The sequence below is a fragment of the Patella vulgata genome, chromosome 3 (genome assembly GCF_932274485.2).
Source record: "Patella vulgata chromosome 3, xgPatVulg1.2, whole genome shotgun sequence".
Classification (NCBI taxonomy): Eukaryota; Metazoa; Mollusca; class Gastropoda; family Patellidae; genus Patella; species Patella vulgata.
The window spans coordinates 54,892,773-54,911,604 of record NC_065881.2 but is presented as its reverse complement, the minus strand read 5'-3'; the positions used below and the strand labels follow the sequence as shown (position 1 = coordinate 54,911,604).

General features: G+C 37.2%; 1 protein-coding gene across 1 annotated transcript in view; it reads left to right on the top strand.

The window, feature by feature from the left end:
• The first annotated feature begins 634 nt into the window (after nucleotides 1-634).
• Nucleotides 635-18,832, top strand: part of LOC126815424 (uncharacterized) — a 79,359-nt gene continuing 61,161 nt past the window's right edge. The window contains exon 1 of the mRNA XM_050541059.1: nucleotides 635-752. The gene's annotated coding sequence lies outside the window, so the exon portion shown is untranslated. The remainder of the gene's footprint in view (nucleotides 753-18,832) is intronic.

Here is an 18,832-nt window from a genome sequence, read left to right as displayed (position 1 = left end):
TTGCTTATCTCTGCTTACCCGAAGCAGAAAATGTTCATCTTCGAACTTCATCAAGGCATTGAGTATTGACCTAAGTTTGAACATTCTCTCTAGCTCAATTACTATTATTAGAAAGAGAGTTATTGTGTCCAAAAAAGTGTGACGAGAGACTGACGGAGACGGACGGGCGGACATACAGACAGACAGAACCATTTTAATAGTCCCCTACTTTCTTCGAAAGGCGCGGGACAACATTTACATAAAAAATAAACAATATGGCTTTTTATTTTTCGTGACGTTCTCCCGGTCTTGTGAATTTGATAGAGTCTTGACAATCTCGTCTATATTCAATATTGTATCACGCTCTTTCCATACTGGACATTCAGTAATCACTGGCTGGTACATAAAACCTTTATTGCACAGATTCCAGGCGTCGGCATTATCAGAGCACTTACCAGCTAACAATCTTGATGTTGTTACAAAGCTACGCGTGTATTTTTCACAGCGAGTTTCAACATTAAATATGCTAACTCGACATTTAATATACCGCAAGCCCAACCTTCGCAGAACTGTAGAAGCCATGTTGAAAATATACCGTGCTCGAACCAGAAGAACACGTGACAAACCTGACCTCTTTCCCATCTACGAAGGTCATTTTTAGACACACTTGTGTCTAAGATTGGGAACACTTAACGAGTAACAGTTTGGGGGTAGGAGGGAGAGTATCCAGATGTGCTTATACCGAGCGTAGGGAGGAAAAAGTCTTGTTAGTTGTAGGTTGTGGAGATATTATCAAAAATTTGTGAGCCTGTAGGAAATATCGGTCTCAACTGTCAAGCTCAATCACTTTCTGAATATTCTGCAGACGAAGCTTTTTGCTAATGCTAGGTACCCTCGAACACGATTCGCGCTACGATTAAAATCGTGGTTTTATTATTCGTGGAGTAGAGCCTAATCTTGGTGATCCTATAAGGTCTTATCATATAGTGTTGGTCTGTGAGTAGTCTACTGTAGCAACCTTGTTGATCGTATTTCAACAATTTGCACGTACCAGTGCCACGTGCATTCACTGATTCTACAATCTGTACATGAATAAAATATGACATCAAACTTTAATATAATAGTAGCCCTACTATTATTAACATTACATTATAATATCACGTATATTGATGTTGTCACTATTACATTAGGCCTACAAGCGGTTGCCATGCAAGATACGCCAACACCCTTATGAAAAAGTCATATAGAAAAAGTACAGGTTTCAATAGAAGTTTGTGGGGTTCTATAGGATGCTGCAGTAAAACTAAATCATTCTGTATTTTGTTTTACATGACTATAGATTCAAAAACATGTACTATAGTTTTGTGTAGGATTGGTAGATGAATATTTTCCAAGTGTAATTTCCTATAGAATTCTATAGAATACTATAAGAAACTATTGGGAAAAAATAAACCTACAGATTCATTGGTGCTGCTATAGTTTTCTATAGAACTAACTTGTATCCTCGAGTCAGTTGAGTAATTCTTCAGTTTTCTATAGCCTTTGCTATAGAACTAACTTGTATTCTCATGTCAGCTGTGATTCCTATAGATTTGGTGGTAAAAACTATAGTTTTCTATAGAACTAACTTATTGTCTCAAGTCAGTAGTATATTCCTATAGTTGTCTATGACATTCTGTTGAAAACTAAGAATTTATATGTATACTGTACTGAAACCATTTTAACAAATAGCCCACTATAGTTTCCTACATAATATTGTAGAAACAATGTTCTATACTACAGATTTCATAAATTGGCGATGTCTTTTATTCATACTATAGTTTACAATAGAATTTAGTGATGCACTTGTGTGAATTATGTAAACTTTTCCAACATAATTTTCCTGGATGCAGTTTTCCTTAATTTATTGTGATACCAAATGACAAACTAAAATAAGCTTACCACGAAAAATAAAATATAAAGTATAAAATAATGTATATAATATGAATGAAATAGTGATACATGTTGACACTCAAAGGAATTCTCTACCCCACCCTCCAAAAAATGCCAGTAAATGTAGATGTTCAGAACAAAAATATCAGATAATAAATTATTCTTCAGATAAGTCCATGAAATAAAGACACAGTTTATTTGAACACAGTCTGACTGGTTAGTTAGTATTTTAATGACTAGAGCAGATTCTGTACCCAGATTCTGTCAACCGTGTGTACCTGTCGACAAACTATAATTAACAGCCAATGTACTCTCTTGAAATCTGTTTGGCCATTGGCTGAATTTAAAATTCAAAAATTCAGTGTATAACAACTTAATATGTTAGTATTAACAAGAAACTGAAGAGAATGGTGGTGTTTTTTCACAGATTCGATTAAAGATAGAAAGATAAGTATACTTTATTACTTTCTTAACAATAATATTAAATTACTTTAATTAGATAAGATTTATGTGATTTTGTTATTTATTTAACTTTATTACCTTATATTTTCCCTATATTTCAGTTTTACCAAGAAAAGAAATTTTCATGGTTCCGGCTGGTGAATCATCAACAGAATTCAGATTAATCCATGAGAGAAAAAATAAGCTTATCAATTTAGAAGAATCCATGAGAGAAAAATAAGCTTATCAATTTAGAAGAAATCATGGGCCAGCTATATTTATTCCCAAAATAAGATTTAATAAAAAAAAAAGTCTATAGAATTCTATAGTACCCATTCCTACAGAAAACTATAGTGGCTCAATTTCCAAACTACAGAATACTACAGTATTCATTCCTATAACTGTAGAATTTCCTACAGAAAGTGCAATAAAAAACCTATAGAATACTACAGTATTTTCCTATAGAAATTTTGCCATAAATCTGTAGGAAAAACTATAGGGTGTGCGCTACAGAAACTATAGAATATTTGGGGCCGTTATTTCCTACAGGCCCCCAAAATTCTCTAGAATACTATAGAATTTTATCCTATAGAAAATGGGACACGCCCCCCAAAAAACTCTATAGATTTTCTATAGAATTCTATACTGGTATTCTGTAGGACATTTTGCTAAGGGCATTTTGCAAGAGATGGACAACTAGAACAAGGTAAAAAAAAAAAGAAGCGATTTTTCGTACAACCTGGGTATTGCACACTTACTTTTAAACTATTTGCGTATGGGGAGCGGCCAAGTTTGTCGGGCAGTGCCGATCCGATTTTCACGCAATTCGAACTAAACCATCATTATGGTGCAACGGTGATAATGAAACGGTGTTTGTACGCCCTGCATATAGAAATGTTGTCGTATATTTCCGTCGCCCCCGTCCGTCGTCCATACTGTCTTGTGAACACTCTACAGGCCACATTTATTATTTGATTGTTTTGAAATTGATATATGTTGTTCACATTACCGAGATTAAGAAGTCCGTTTAATTTCAATAATTTCCGTTAATTAGTTCTAGAGTTATGGCCCTTGTTTCACTTTATTGCCCCTTGTGAACGCCCCAACGAAAAAAAAATTGTCATCCGATCTGTATGAAATTTATATGCATTCTTTAAATTAGTAAAACGAAGAAGCCTATTGAATTTCAGCAATTTCTGTCAATTATGTCTAGAGTTATACACCTTGTTTCACTTTGTCGAACCATGTGAAAGCTCTAACGACAAACGTTATCATCCGATCTTTGTGAAATTTATATACATTATTTAAATTAGTGTAACGACGAATTCTATTGAATTTCAACAATTTTCGTTAATTACGTCCAGAGTTATGGTCCTTGTTTCAAAGCGAAACAAAGAAGCCTATTAAATTTCAGCAATTTCCGTTAATTAGTTCTACTGTTATGGCCCTTGTTTCATCTGATCTGTATGAAATTTATATGCATCATTTCAATTAGTGAAATAAAGAAGCTGTTAATTACGTCTAGAGTTATCGCCCGTGATTTGCTTTGTTGAACCTTTGTTGAATCACCCAATCTGTATGAAATTTATATGCATCATTTAAATTAGTGAAATGACGAAGCCTTTTGAATTTCCGAAATTTCTGTTAGTTACGTCTAGAGCAGTGGTTCTCAACCTTGGAACACATGAAAAAATAGCGGCACACCTGGCTAAATATATATAAAAAATATTTGAATATTTCCAAATAAAAACGTGGTAAGTCAGACAGCAAAAAACCGTAGACACATAGAATGACTCAAACTAAATAACTTATGAACTTATCAGTAGACACCAGTGAATAGTCATTTGGGATCACTGGTTCTTTGCATTTTCTTTGTGTGCCGTTCAAAATTTCGCGGCACACTGGTTGAGAATCACTGCTCTAGAGTTATGACCCTTGTTTCACCCTGTAAACACTCTAACAACAAGTCTGTATGAAATTTATATGCATCATTGAAACATACATAAGAGCTAAATCTTCCTATTGCAGGTCTTTCTTTAGGCCAGAAATGTTATCTAAAGTATTAATTAGACATTAATTAACTTATCCAGACCATAATCATCTCTCGATAACATATCGCTATCCTACGATATTTACTGGATTAGAATCCAATCTGCTGCTCAACGCTCAATGGATAATCGAGACTATGTTTTTTTTTTTATCGTATCGACTTTAGTAATGGTGATCGAGGCTAGTCCTAAAATTCAACCTCTAAATTCTCGGTTCAGAGTGGATCAATTTGACTGAAATTTACAGCAAATTCCCTTTACATAATCTAGTTTTTAACTATTATAGTGAGTACTGCCAGCACTTTATCTAATCTCCCATAATGTATCTTTAAATTAGTGAAACGAAGAGTTATCTGTTTGACTTTGTTGAACCTTGTGAATGCTCTAACAACCAAAGTTATCATCCGATCTGTATGAAGTTTATAGTTTATATGCATTATTTAAATTAGTAAGACGAAAGATTCTATCAAATTTTAACAATGTTTGTAAATTACTTCCAGAGTTAAAGTCCCTCTTTTCAGTTTGTGGAACCCTTTAAACCCTCAAACGACGGAATTTATAATCTGATCCTTATAAAATGGTCTTGTAAATGCCCCCATTATCTACAAATGAATAAATATTCCCGGGGAGGAGTGTGGGGTGGATGGCTGAATGATTAACGCGTGCACGCTGTATCATAAGGTCTGTCATTGAGTCAACTAGCGTGGTTTCGATTCCCTGGTTGTACGTGACAAGAAGTAGGTCGCCTGTCCAACCTCGTGGGTTTTCTCCGGGTCCTCTGGTTTCCTCTCACTGCTAAAGACCCCTACGTGCAAGCGATTTATTGAAATCAAAATTGAACCATATGTTAGTCCCGAAATGACCTTGTTTGTGTCGAGTTGACGTTAAACCGCATTTCTTTCTCCTCTCTTATCGACCGCCCGGACGATTTAGCTGCTGTTGGCGTTTGTTTCGTTGCCTGGCAACCTATCTTTAAATCCGATAAAAAAAAAATGTGACCTCAATAGAGAGTCCACACGCTAAAAACGTAAATTTCCGTACAACCAGTCTCCATAATCCAGAAAAGTCCGATATGCGCGAATATCGAAAGAACCGAGATCTTTGGGATATAAACATATTTTAAGTTTCGTCAAAATCGGATAGAAATTGTGACCTCTAGAGGGTCCACAACCTTGGTATTATATACTTTTACACTATTTACGTAGGTGGAGCTTCCTTTTTTGTCGGGAAATTTCGGTCCGATTTTCACAAAATTCGAACTCAACCGTCATTATGGTGTAACGGTGATATAATTGAACCGATTTTAAAATCGGATAAAAATTGTGAGCCCTAGAGGGTCCACAAGCTAAAAACGCGATTTGTCGTACAATAAGGGGCCATAATCCGATATACGCGAATAACGAAAGATACAGAAATATTCGGGTAAATATACATGAAGTATAGGATAAAAATTGTGGCCTCTAGAGTGTCCTCACGCGAAAAACGAGATTTTTCGTACCATCAGGAGCCATAATCCATGAAGTTACTATTCGATACATGCCAATATCGAAAGGAACTGAAATCTTTGGGAAATAAACCTATATTTCAAGTTTATTCAAAATCGGATAAACATTGTGACATGTAGGGTGTCTACAGACAAATTGTGGACGGAAGTCCGGACGGACGGACAGGGGCAACGACAATATACGTCCACATGGAAATATGGGCGTATAAAAATTTGGATATTTGGGGTGCTTAGGTTTTTTTTTTATTTTTGGTTTTTTTTTATTCAGATACAAGGGTTTGGGGAACAGGCGTAGCCTATATTAAACCCCCCTCCCTGTCAGATATATATTTACATTTTAGAAATAAATAATCAATGTACACGTGAAATTATAATTACAGTGATTGTGTTTTAGCTGTCTCTGGAATGGATTTGCATTTTAGAAATAGGCAAGTAATGTACAAGTGAAAATATAGTTAAAATCAGTGCGTTATAGTTGTCCCTTGAACCGTCTGGTGATTTCGGAAAACTAGTGGACAATTTTAAAAATATTGAGTGAGTTTTCTATGTCGTCAATTCCGTGCAAAACGACAATAGTGTTTCGATGGATAGTCGGTAAATTATTTATTGTATTATTTCGGGCATCTGAATTGGATCAATTCAATAAAACATGTTCAGTATCTTCAAATTGATGACCACATCTACAGCATGGATTGTCAGAAATGTGACGTAAACCTTTATGTCCGTTTAGATTGCTGCAAGAGAGACGCAGTTTACAATGAATGATTTGGTTTATGCGGGATCCAAACGAAAAGGTTTTTGGTGGTGTTGAATCTTGAGCCGTAAGTTTCATATTGAAAATATTTAGAGATATTGAATTTTTTGTGTCTGCACTTAATTTGTCCCATTCTCTGATTGACGATGGTATGAAAGAATTATAGAAAATATTTGTTTTACATTTATATTCAGGTAGGCATGTGTTTCGGAGATTATAATGCACGCTTCTTGTCAAGATTAAATCACGAAGATAAGATGGAGAAAGGCCGTTTATAATTTTATAAATGAATTTGAGTTTATGTCTTCTGCTTCTCTCGTTTAGCGTAATAAAACCTGTTTCTTTATATACTCTTCATAAAAAAAAGTAGGGGATATTGAAATGCAAATACCTATGCAGGTTGTAATATAAATAGTCATGGACACTTGACACGCCTTAAAGCCAGGCGCAGACGGGCAACTTTTTCGAGCAACTTTCAGACAACAGTGAAATCGCTGGTCGTTGAAAGAAAAAATCGCTCGTCTGCGCCAACGGGCAACAATAGTTGCCTGCTGTTGCTCCGAGTTGCTTCTCGTTGCCAAATTATATCAAACATGTTTGATATTCGACAACAGAAAGTCGCTCGTCGCCGAGAAATTGTTCATCTGTTGCTTCAAAATTGCTCGTCTGCGGCGGTAGGCGACAACAGGCAACAAGCAACTGGTTAACTGTCCAAATCAGCGAGCGCTCTACTGTCATGTGATACTTCAAGATGGAACAGCTAACAACATTAACATGGTCCGTGGGCTTTGGATTTGTTTCTCCGCCTTCTGCGCATCATTATCAAATAAATGCTCAAAGCTGTCGCTTATTGCTTTTGTTGTTGTATGTACGGCGCCATTTTGAATGATCACGTGATATCGGCATTCCGGATACATCCGGGGAAAAATTGCTTCTCGTTGCCAGTCGGCGCACACGGGAGACCTCGAGTTGCCAATTGCTCGGAGTTGCCAGTAGTTGCCTATTGCAGCAACAAGCGACGAAAAGTTGACCGTCTGCCCAAGCTTAGAGTATGTTCACAGATGAAGAACTTATCGCCCCAAAGAACCACTGAGCTGCACATGCGACATGCCATACACGTGAGATAGAGGGGTTCATTGTCAAATTTGACACTTCAAGGAAGGGTTGATGAAAACTGCCGCATGCTGGTTTCCTATCCATGTTTGCTTTCCTATCGGCACTTGCATAAGATTTACTGTTTAGCGTAAATGTCTACGTGCGATTGGCATGCTTCAAATGGGTTCTACATAGCGAGCAGTAGCCAGCATGCTTATTGTGTCACAGTCTGTGATTAGCAGACTGTGGAACCGGTATCAACAAACACACAATGTTGATGATAGACCTCGTTCAGGTCGTCCTAGAGCCACTACACAAGCACAGGATCGATACATTCGTACACAGGTCCTGTGAAATCGAGGACAAAGGGCCAATCAGCTTTCTGTAAACCTGTACCAAGTTACAGGAATTCGAGTTACACCCCAAACGATTTGAAATCGGCTACATGCAGCCCATTTGCATGCGCGACAACTACATGTTGTGCCTCCATTAATTCGCCAGCACATGGCAAAGAGGCGTCAATGGTATAGACAGCGTAGAAATTGGGGTAATTGTCGATGGGCGCGTGTAAAGTTCTCAGATGAGTCCAGATTTACTCTGGATTTCACCGATAGGCCTGCTCGCGTTTGGAGGCGTGTAAATGAGCGTCATGCTAACGTTAACGTCAGACAGCATGACAGATTCGGGCGTGGGTCTGTTATGGTGTGGGTAGGAATCATCATGACTGGTAGAACGGACTTGCATCCTGGCACCGATAGTTCTGCCTTTTGCTCAACGCGCAGGCCGACGTTTCATCTTTTAAGATGATAATGCCCGTGCCCACCGCGCTCGTGTCGTGAATGACTACCTCCAGCGTCACCATGCCCTGGCCAGCCTGACCTTTCCCCTATACAGCATGCCTGGGACATGATCGGGAGACGTGTTCGTCGACGCCAACGTCAACCGACAACACTGCAAGAATTGGCCGTGGCACTGCAAGAGGAGTGGGTCAGATTGAACAAAATCGTGATTGGACGGTTGTTTAGGAGCATGCCACGACGAATTGCTGAATGTCTGAGGTTTAGTGGAGCAATTACTCATTATTAAGACAAAAATCAAAAACGTCCATTTTCACTTTTGACAGTGTATCTCTTTGCGAGTGAAATGGGGCCGTCAGATAAGCCACCTTATTGGCCTGTTATTAACATACACTGGTTACCTCTAATAAAAACAGCAGTGCATTTCCGCAGTTTTTTATTGGTTCTGAATATCCCCTACTTTTTTTTGATACATTTGATTCATGTACATTTTGATGTAGAATAATTAATTAACGCTGCTCTTTGGTAATATATAATTGAAATTAAAGATGGCAAAAAAAAACACCCCTACATTTTTATGATAACGTTTTCACAGCGATAGCGGCCCTTCGGGCATTTATTATACAATAATTCTATTAACAATAATCTATGACGTCACAGTGCCATAGTTACATGATAAATTATTTGTTTTTCTCAATATTTTATCCATCGTTTGGCTATTTTTAAGGATAGGCCTATGGTTGTAATTTTCAATGATAGATGTCCTATTTTCCGGGGACGGATTGAATGTAGTAACTAAAGCAACATTCATTTTATCAGAGTTTACAGGAACTTTAGGTTGTCTTAACACGCTTTGACCCATACTCAATGCTCTTTGGTTAGCATCGTCTATTAATTTACCTGAATATTTTTGTTTTAATAAGAAACCTTTTAGTTTCTGTAGTCTCTGAACTTTGACATCTTGATTGGGCACAATTGTACAAATTCGTCTAGCTAGGTTATATGGGATGTTTCGTTTCGTAAGAGATGGGTGACAAGAGTAAAAATTTAGATATTGATGTGTATCGTTTTTTTGTAATACACATCAGTTTCAATATGGCAGTTATTTATATATACACACACACGGATCAATATTATCTGTTCCTGTGGTGTATAAATACATGATGCAGCACACAGTATCCTTTGTCGTAGATAAACTGGCAACATTTTAATAGGTTTAAAAACAATGAAATTAATGTCAACCTTAGATATTATTTTCTCGATTTTTCTTTTTCTGAAAGGTAAGTAATTATGTTTCATTTATAAGTATTGTAAACGTACACATATAAAATTTCTCCATAAAAAAGGTGTATTTGAAAATTACCTAATAAATAAACTCTTATTTTAAAAGTTCGTAGGAAGAATACCATGGGCAATTTCCTGCAGGTGTAGTTTTAACACATGGTGCAATGTTATCTCAATACAGTTGAACGCGGACATGTTCCGTCTTCATTGCAATGAAGTCAAATGAAATGAAATGGGGTTTAACGTCCTACCGTTCTGCCCCGACTGGGCTATAACGAAGGCGGGTTTACAGAACGCACCCGTCTTCATTGCAATTAATGGGTCAAATAATCTGAATTAAAATTAATATTGCAAACACAAATCAATTGGGGTATAGCCTACATAACCGCATACTCCTCGCGGTGTTTGGTTTGATTAGAGCTAATCCGACTTTACACTACTTTAGTGGAAGGAAATTTTTGTTGCAAATTATGACTGGTCAATCGTTCGATTAACAACCAATAGCTAACTGCGTAACAAAATCGTTAAATTTTAAACAAAGCTCCAAATTGGACCAAATATGTTTACATAACGTTACGTCATGACTCACGATTTTATTATGCCCAATTAACCAGTGCACAGCAGAATATTGCAGAAAAACTAATTGCGAGACAAATGAGGCTACCATCACGAATACAATGTAAACAATACTATATGAAGACGAAGAATACTTTCACCGTTTTTAATACCTTAAATCACTGTCCAAAATTTTAGGAAAGACCTCAGATTAAACGAAGGGCTGTCATGTTGCTGTACTTGGGATAGATTTGATTGAACGGAAAGAATACACACACTCTCCCAAAAGCTCGAGTATCAGAAGCCAATCCAGTAATGGACAGAGAGGGATTTCTCGGACCATTGCTTCAGGATTATGACATAACCGTAGCCCCGCCTCACTGAAACATATACTGCGGTAACATAACCAGTTAGAAATCCAAATACAAAGATATGGTGTGTTCAGATCACAGCCGATCATATAAGGCTTAGACCTTAGGGGCACGACAGGCTAGCTCCAGACGTCTTGTGTCTAGAGAGTCTAGTCTCCAGCATGTGTTGTATGTTGTTTGATGAAATTGTCAACAAAATTTATTGATTTACATTATGCATGTTTAGTGCTGAAAGGATTTTAATTATAAAATGTATCTTCGCTAGTACAGAATCGACAGTGAAGTGCATGCACATACTTGGTGATGCATAGCAAACGCGATCAGGGCACTATTTCTCAAAATCTTAACTATGGATAAAATCCAAATTTTAGTAGATACTTCAATTTTGATTGGCTATAAACACTAAAATCAATCTAATATTATCCATTTTGATTCTGGTGCAGACGCTTAATGACAAGAAGCCGAAAATGCAAGACCCGGCATCGCTGATGTAGCCTTGCTCGCCTTAAGAAATTAAACATTAAACAGAACAGCACGAATATGAATGACGGGCGCTCCACCTTGGATACGGATGACCTTCACTTCTGCTAGTTCGGCGCATTCAGTGTGGCGCGTTTTAATTTGAATTCAATCCGAAAAAGCTGTAATATGACGCACCGCTTTTAATCCGAGACAAACCAATCCGAATTCCCGAGGCCGGTCTCCGGAATTCGCATTGAATGCGCATGTAGTGCGAACGCAGCTAGAATCATAGACAATCGGATTGCATATTGTGTAGCAGAGCAGCGCCAAATTCAATATGTAAAAATAAACAATCTTGCTTTTCACGGGACTAAAATGAATATGTAGCAATATTAAACATGTTTTTATATAGCTATATTCAAGTATAAGTCTAATGAACAAATATAAAGTCTGACAGAGCGGCTAACGTTTGGAAACGTTACATCGTCTTTTCTTCTAAGATTGCAAGTAGGACGTTAAACTCCATTTCGTTTCATTTCATTTCATTTCCTAAGATTGCTAATGGGTCCGCGGCTGGATTTATGGATTATGTAAGCAAGAATTCAAAACTGCGTCTTAATATATTTTATGGTTCGACAACCGGCCTGGAATCTAGATGTTATTTATGTACACCATCTGTTGGGATAGATGCGTCTGGAAACAAGCTAATTGCAAAATAAGAATCATAATTTGAAAACCTTGTGCAAACGTGATAGAGGCTATAGTTTTTGTCAAATTTGTGACAACGTGCTCGATAACTTACATCATCAAATTGAACTCATTGACCCCAGTTGGTTTTTGTTAATAGATGGTATCGGCTTTTCAAACTATACACTTTGTTCTAAACACGTACCTACTATTAAAGACTAGCAATTCCATATATAGTTATATCAGTCAGCGAAATTAAGATAAGGTATTTAACCACCAGTTAACTGACAGGGAGGAGACACAGACGAAAGACGAGCGGGGAGCGAAGAGAGGAGCAGAGGCCGAGTTTATCCGCTGTCGAGGCGAAGGGCGAAATGGTTGAAATATAGTCATATACTATATTAATGTACCGTGTTGATGTTATTGTTTATGTTCTTGGTGTAGTTTTGTTTCTGTTTAATATTATGTTCCTGTTGTATTTATGTTGCTGTTTTATATACCTGATGTAAATAAATGATATATTTACTAAACTGATCTCTGTTAGCACTAAGATAGTAACAAAGTATTCAGTGGTTTATATTGAGAAGTAAATATTTTGTGATTGTTTGGCTGGAACTGAGTTAAGATCCCCATTAAGAAGTTCTTGAATAGACAGTAACAGTTAATAGATTTTTCATCGTCCATCGCAGTGTTTGCGGTGAAGATATTAACTCATAAACATCCACAAAGTATTCACGGTTTTATCTCCTATGTTTTTTGTGTGTTTTGTATGTTGTTCTGTTTACTGTTATAAAAATTATCAGTGGCCTGATTTCAAACTGTGAGGGGCTGGCTAGCTGGCTGCTCCTTGTGGAAGTTCTACAATGCTACAGTGTTTTGGGTTAAAATATGACATTAATTATTATTTTAGTTTGATGAACATCTTCCTTACATGATAAGGAAACTGTGACCCAGTTATTGTGGTAGAATATTTGATAAATTTTGTTTAATTTGCGGTATAAAATCACACAGCTAATTCCAATGACTTAAATAGTGACCAATGAAGCGTTAAACCAATGGACATAGTTAAAACCTTCCTTATTTTCAATCTAATTTGACATGGTCAGCCATGGTCGACCTAAATTACAACTTAGTGATTAAATTCTCAAGAGAACAGCTAATCTTGAAACAACATAGCAATGTTCTCTCTAATGACTCGACAAATCGGCCCCGTTTGTCGCGACGCGGGAGCGCCATCACGTAGTGATCTCTAAAACTATTATGGCCACTTCCGCCTTCATTTCTATCGGGTTTGGAGCTCAAAGGACGGCAATAAACTCGCTCTAACTTGACTGAATGAAAAATCTAACATACCTTTCGACTTTGTGGAATAAAAATCTATAATTCTAGTGATCTTTTTTTTTGAAAATCTTATCGGATTCCTGAGAACAGATGTATTTTCTTCATGATCACCATCAAAACATTGAAGAATCGATTATGTCGTAAATTTTATGTTAATTAGATTGCCATTACTTAGATTTTCCTTTTTCTCACTGTTTTATTGTGGATTTGGAATGATACGAATATTTAGTATATATTAAAGACGTCTCTATTCATTTGACCTCATTTGACGTTTAAACCTATATAATGTACATGAATTTTAGGTACTATTTTTTTTTGCGGATGAAAACAGCTGTTCTGTATTGTATTCTGTTGTAGACTGTGAAAATTTTGGATCCATGTGTCGACGCTTTAAATCACATGGATCCATTAAACCTTCTAACTGTTTAATTCCATTTTTTTCATTGAAGATTCTTATATTACAAATCTTTCCTTACACTAGAAACGTAATCACTGGGTTAATTTACTGAAATTTTCAACTAGTCACGTTACAAAGTGCTAGTAAACTCGGAGGTGGTGCACCGCCGGTAGAAAAAAGCAGAATTTAAAAATCAATTCATTTCTGAATGTTGGTTTACTCAACTGCCAATCGTCTCGCAATAAATCAAATGAAATTTATGACTTGCTTACTGAAAAAGATTTTGATGTTCTGGTCCTGACCGAATCCTGGCTCAAAACAGCAGGCGATGAATCTATTATTGCACAGCTGACCCCACCCAAATACCCTTTCCTACACAAAGCACGAGTAAGGTCAAGAGGAGGGGGAATAGCAATCCTGCACAAGAATACAATTGAAATCACTTCTGCAAATGTAAATGATCGTGTTTCAGATCGTTTGAAGATTTGAGGGTTCAAGTTCAATTTGATGGTGAGACATGTACTCTTGTTTGTATATATCACCCACCATCGTCAAAGAAAAACAAACTCTAATTTAACAATTTCTTAGGCGAAATAACAGATGTTCTTGCTGATAATTCAAATAACAAAACTATATTCCTGGGGGATTTTAACATGTGAACAAACCACAGTCAAACGAAGCTCGCTTATTTGCTTCACTGCTTGATGAGCACTCGTTACAGGTTCATGTAAATACACCAACGGATAAATCGGGTAACACACTCGATCTCGTACTGTCATTGGATGATTCTAATGTCGTTGGTAGGGTGAAAGTTGGAGACCACCAGATTTCTGAAGAGTGCACTGTCCAGACCTAAATCTTTGAAACGGGAGTTAACCCGCAGAAACATCAAGTCCATCAATACTAGTGATTTCGGAAACGATTTACGAAATTCTGATCTTATTCTAAACACCGCAAAATCTTCTGTGAATGACCTTGCCAAATTATATCACGATAACTGGTCTACTAGACAAGCATGCGCCATCTACCACGAAAACAGTTCTGTCATCCAAACCTACGACGTGTCTCTTGGACCCTGTGCCAACGAGTATTGTTATTCAACATATTGATATTCTACTTCCTGTGATCACCTCAATAGTCAATCTTAGCCTCGAAACCTCTACATTTCCTGACACTTACAAAACAGCTGTAGTACGCCCCTTATTGAAGAAAGATAACCTCCATCCTAACACTTTGAAGAAATATCGACCCGTCTCGAACCTTCCTTTCATCTCCAAAATAATTGAGAAAGTCGTAAATAAGCGACTTATTAATCACTTAACCACAAGTGGAGTATTAGACAAATTTTAGTCAGCCTATAGTCAAAATCATTCCACAGAGACCGCCTTAATAAGGGTAACAATTGATCTTCGGGTAGCGGTAGATAATGGAAGATGTGCCGCCTTGGTTTGGATCGACCTATCTGCAGAGTTTGATACTATAAATCACGATGTATTGGTGAACCGTCTCTCCAGTCAGTTTGGTATCACAGACGCTGCACTGAGTTGGCGAAAATACTATTTAAAAAATCGATCGCAGAAAGTGTTAATAGGTAAAACAGTATCACCACCAGTACTGTTAAAACATGGTATACCACAAGGCTCTGTTTTGGGCCCAGTGTTGTTTGTACTCTATACTGCATCTGTATCTAACATCATTGACCGTCATGCACTGGATCATCATGCATATGCAGATGACACTCAGATAATTGGAAGTTTCGAGCCATCAGCATCTTTGCAGAAATTCGAAAAAATAACTGCATGTACCAAATCGATAAAGTAATGGATGACCACTAATATGCTGAAACTTAAGGATGACAAAACTGTGGCGGTTTTAATAGGCACTAAACATCAGCGGTCAAACATGCTTGAACAATCCATAACGATCGGAGACTCAGATATAGCCTTCTCCTATTCAGCCAAAAACCTTGGAGTATTCCTGGATAGTGATCTGTCGGTGGGAAAACCAGTTAACCATCTATGCAAAATTTGCTATTTCCACCTTCGTGTTCCACCTGATAAGTCACGAAGCTGATCATACGTTAGCTCGTGCCTTGGTCCTTTCCAGGCTGGATTATTGCAATGGTTTGCTGTGGGGTATTCCACATATTCTAGGAAACAAGCTACAATGTGTCCAAAACAAAGCGGCCAGAATTATATCATTGTCTCCAAAATTCAACCATATCACACCTATTCTGAAAGGATTGTACTGCCCCCCCCCCCTGACAAATTGCGCATTGAATATAAGTTACTATGTACAGTATTTAAATGTGTCAACGATTCATCCCCTTCGTACCTTCAAGAGCTGATACACAATTACATTCCTACACGCGACCTCAGATCAAGAAACCAACTGAGATTTTACAATCCAGGCTACTATATGAAGACCTTCAGGTACAGGTCATTTTCCCATGCTGCACCATTACTCTGGAACGCAATTGATATTGATTTAAGGCGATGTGATAATCTCGGAACTTTAAAGTCAAAACTGAAAACATTTCTTTTCAACTCATACTATAACTGAACATTGTAACATTGATACGCTTCATACCATCTCCAAGGGCCTTGAGGGTTTTTATGGATAAGCTGCGCTATACAAAAACTCATTATTATTATTATTTTTATTATTATTATTATTATTCTTGTTGTTGCACGTGCTTTTTCTGCTGTTAAGAAATCAGCCTGCTTGTCACTTATTTTTGTTGTGTAAAACCGTCCTGTTAACCGGAATGAGCAGTCCCGTCATAGAAGTAACTATCTTTTACCGAATTTTTTTTTAGTTGAAATTTTAATATAGAGCGAAGCTCTAAATAGTCTGGAGGCTCAGCGCGGGGGGGTCCATCAAATGGGCACAAAACCAGACCTAACTTTTCTAGAGTAAAATTTTGCGTAGAATACGATGCCGAGTGGTAATCAGTCCGCCGTTGGGGCGTTTTCGAGATATTCGGGGTCAAAGGTCAAATGAGTTCATTTGCACCGAAAGTGAATTCGCGGTCATTCTTGTATCATGAAAATAAGCTGAAAATGATCGAAAGTAATCACACTCAATAAAAATGTAAACTTGCTAAATTCACCTTTGTTCTTTGTGACCCCAGAGGTCAAAAGGTCACATTTTCCGTTTTAGCACTAGGAAGATTTAAAGATCTAATTAATAATAGGAACATTTAAATTTTATTTTTAGGTGGTCTTAGCACCAAATTTTTACTTTGGAACGTCGAAAATGATCTTGCATAACAGAACCATAACGCTTCGGAGCCTTTTTCAAAAATACGTAAAAACTGTTAAATCAAAATCTCTCCGAATTAGTTTTACAACGAATGCTATTCATAATGATACTAGTTGTCTGAAAAAAACAATTAAATAGTTCCAGGGCTGGACTCCAGCCTGCAGGCCGCGTCACAAAGCCTGCCAAAATTTTCCCCGCTAACATTTACCAATACGACATATATATCCTGTGAACTACTATGTACAATGCATTCGTCGGTTTTATCTGCGTCCATGATCCGGTGAAATTCATAAAAAAATCATAAAAAGTTTGCAAACTTTTAATCTCGTCGCCAGATACGTGTTTTCCCTTCACAGATTAACGTCGGTTTTCCTATACTGGGATTCTCGGAAATCCACGCGGCCTGCAGACTCGAGTCCAACACTAAAACTATTATGTATCATTATGTATAACAATCGTTGTGAAAATAAATCGGAGAGATTTCGATTTGACAGATTTTTACGTATTTTTGAAACAGGTTTCAAAGTGTGTTGGTTCTGTTATGCAAGATCATTTTCGACGTTCCGAAGTGAAAGTTCGGTGCTAAGACCCCCTAAAGATAAAGTTGAAATGTTCCTATTATTAATTAGAACAGGTTTCGCTTTAATTTTTATATTTTACGTTGACATTTTATCGCTTTAAATCTTCCTAGTGCAAAAACGGTAAATTTCACTTTTTGACCTCCAGGGTCACTAAGACTAAAGGTGAATTTAGCAAGTTTACATTTTTATTTAAAGTTTAATTACTTTCGATCATTTTCAGCTTATTTCCTAATACAAGAATGATTGTGCATTCACTTTCAGTGCAAATGAACTCATTTGACCTTTGACCCCGAATATCTCGAAAACGCCCCAGCGGCGGACTGATTACCACTCGGCATCGTATTCTACGCAAAATTTTACTCTAGAAAAGTAGGGTCTGGTTTTGTGCCCATTTGATGGACACCCCCTCCCCCCGCGCTGAGCCTCCGGTCTAAAAGCACCGCGCAAAGCTCTTTTCCGGTAACATAGGAGCGCAATTGAAAATGTCACCCACAGACTGTTGATTAAAAAAAAATTCAGACCGGAACCGGATACACTGGGCAAAACAGGCAATGCGCATGTCAACTTACCAAATCTCGCCCAAGCGAGATCACGTAACTAACAAAAATAATTATACATAGACTGGATCATAGAAATATATAAATGTCGCGAAAGCGGCTTTTGATTGGCCGTGGCCATTCTAGTCTATTTATATATTTCTATGGACTGGATAACCTGCTCTAATACGTCAGACTCGCTCCTACGTCACTCCTTTTCTGACTTGCATATATGAAGCCAGAATAGCGCAGTGACGTAGGAACCAGCCTGACGTCATTTGGAGCAGGTTGTCCAGTCTATAATTATACATAGAAATATATAGACTGGATAACCTGCTCTAATACGTCAGACTCGCTCCTACGTCACTCTATATTGAAGTCAGAATAGCGCAGTGACGTAGGAACCAGCCTGACGTCATTTAGAGCAGGTTGTTCAGTCTAAGCATAGAACTAGAATACTAACGTTAGTATTCTAGTTCTATGGTCTAAGAAATATAGACACCAAATCTCGCCCAAGCGAGATTACGCGCCTCGTAGAACTATTTCTATGACGCGTCTAATCAATGACGTCACATATTTTTTACGTCAATGAAAATAATTCTCACACTTTTTTGTTCTTTTTTTAAAAACAAAATTAATGTATAACATTTAGATCTAAATAAAAATCAATTTTGAAAAACTAAATTATTTAACATTTTTTGTATCACTTGAGAAAATTAATTATGAAGGTTTTATATTTGACAATAATCAGCTTCACTCTACTCAGGCAATGCCTGTTACATATTAATATCTGATTTAAACTAA